This window comes from Silene latifolia, chromosome Y (genome assembly GCF_048544455.1).
Source record: "Silene latifolia isolate original U9 population chromosome Y, ASM4854445v1, whole genome shotgun sequence".
Lineage (NCBI taxonomy): Eukaryota > Viridiplantae > Streptophyta > Magnoliopsida > Caryophyllales > Caryophyllaceae > Silene > Silene latifolia.
Window position 1 is genome coordinate 7,786,610 of NC_133538.1, and position 2,437 is coordinate 7,789,046.

The window sequence follows — 2,437 nt, forward strand, 5'->3', positions numbered from 1 at the left end:
AAACTTCCGTAGGTTTAAAACCCCCGTCAAATCATCAATGAGTGATGAATCTTGCAAACTAGTTGACGGATTTGCATCCTGCTCTGGAGATCCAGTCGATCGACTGGTATGGGTAGTCGATCGACCAAGTAAGCTGGGCGTGAATAGTTCCTGTCCAGAATTATCGTCATCGGGTATCTCGATCGATCGACCGAGGGTGTTGGTCGATCGACCGATGTGCTAGGTATGAATAGTTTCTGACCAGAAACTATTTTGTCTGACAATTCAGTCGATCGACTGGGAATGTCGGTCGATCGACCGGAATCACTGGCATTCAGACTCGTTTTTGCATCAGAATTCAAACGAGCTTCTTCATCATTTCCCGAGTCTTCATTTTGCTCGTCGGGGCTTTCATAAGAAAGGCCACTTCTTAGATTTATGGCATTGATCGTCTCAACCGGCCCTTCACATTTAATTGAAGAATTAGCGGCTTGCTTAGCCTCCATATTCTCCAATTGTTTCACAAAATTCTGTGAGGACTCAATCCCGGCTGCTTCCATATTCGCCACTTGAACCAAAAGGAGTTGGACCATCTCTCTTAACTTCTCGATCTCATCTGAGTTTTGAATAGGAACTTCGACTTTTCCTTTGGAAGCTTCAGAAGTCTCGAGTTTCTCGAGACGGGTAGAAATGGAAGTTATAAGTGACACAACAGCAGTCATGTCTTCACTTTGCTTTCGTGACTTACCACGTGAACTTCCAAACTCAGCTTTATGGACTGCCATCTCCTCAATGGTGTTCCAACCTTTACTTTGACCGGTATTATTTTGGAACCTACCATTAGCAGCTGCATCCAAAATGACTTTGTAATCATCATATAGAGCATTGTAAAATAGATTGCAAAGATACCATTGCTGGAAGCCATGATGAGGGACAGCTCGGACCAAACTTTTGAAACGTCCCCATGCTTCACAAAAATCTTCGTCGGCTCCTTGCTGAAAACTCGTGATTTTACTCTTCAAGGCATCGATCTTGAAGGCGGGAAGTACTTCTTGTAGAAGGCTAGTGCTAAAGATGTCCAATCGGTGACTCAAATGCTACTCTATCGAGGTAGCGATACCAATCTCGCGCCGAATCCTTCAAGGAGTATAAGAACATGAACCCCTTTACTTCATCTTGAGTTACCCCCTCCGGTATAGGTATTGAACAGCAATAGTCCGTGAAAATTTCCATATGTTTCAAGGGGTCTTCATCTGGTAGACCCGCGAACTGATTCCGTTCCACTAAATCAATATAAGAGGAACGAAACTCGAATTTACCGGTAGAAGGGGTAGGTAACTGTTGCCCCTTTGGAAGGTGGTGCTCCTTTGGCTGAAAATTATCATATATCGTAGCCATAATTTCCACAAAGAGAGTACTCAAGTCTTCCTCTCAAAAACCTGTCTTCTAACCGTGCAAAAGCAAAACTAGAAGCAAAGGTAAGCAACGGCCTCAAGGAACAAAAGTTCTTTGAGACAAGGAAAATAAACTAAAATAAAGCAAAACAGAATTACACCGTCTCCCACACAACGAATTACCAAAATTTGATACCGTCGTTTAGTACCAAAATTAAATTTATAATTCCAAACTAAAACTATAGCTAGTGATAGTAAGGGTCGAACCACGAGAGACAAGGTTGATTTTGTTTGCTAATTATCGATCTATAAAAGTAACAATTAATTGGGGGTTTTGAAATTGGTTGGCTAAAAGGCTAATTGCAAAAATGAATATTCTTAACAAGATAAAGAGAGGATCGGGAATTTCGGTTCACCATGGCAAGTAACAAACAGTCATCAAGCAGCGAGAGATCTCACAACACGGTCTCAGGGAAAATAAGCTAATCTTGCGATCAAAGCTCAAATAACCTCACGGTCTATAAATTCCCTAGAATTCATCAAAGTTTTCACTCAAGAGAAATTCTAAATCTAGCGATAAATCAATTTACCAATCTTTCGACCTAGCAAAGAAGTCCATCAAAAGATACAAGACCAATACGGAAGAACTCATGCTACACAACTATCCTAATTTAATACCATGGTTCACCTCATTCCCAATCAAAGGATTACCTACTCATAATCATGACTACACTAATTGCGAAATTAATAAATAAGGACATATTCAACATGATGAAATCTAACTAGAACAAAGGAGAGAAATTCAATCACTGAAATTAATTGATGAGACAAGAATTAAATTAACAAGCAAAAATAAGAAAAAGAAGAATTGCATAAAAGGCTTACTAATTGAATATCAAGAACAAAGCATTCGAATCAAAGGTTTCCGTCTCAAGCTAGATCTGAAAACTAAGTTTTTCCAGAATGAAAAGCATAACCTAAAAGTTGCTTTGCGTTCAAACGATAAAAGATACCGAAAGTTAATTACAAGTTGGGCTTTTAAAAGTCTAACACGGAAAATTAAA

General features: G+C 39.6%; 1 non-coding gene across 1 annotated transcript; it reads left to right on the forward strand.

Annotated features, from left to right (window-relative positions):
- The first annotated feature begins 897 nt into the window (after positions 1-897).
- LOC141635623 (small nucleolar RNA R71) lies at positions 898-1,006 on the forward strand. Its single transcript, XR_012540296.1, has one exon. It is a non-coding gene; the product is annotated as a small nucleolar RNA R71 (small nucleolar RNA).
- The last annotated feature ends 1,431 nt before the right edge of the window (positions 1,007-2,437 follow it).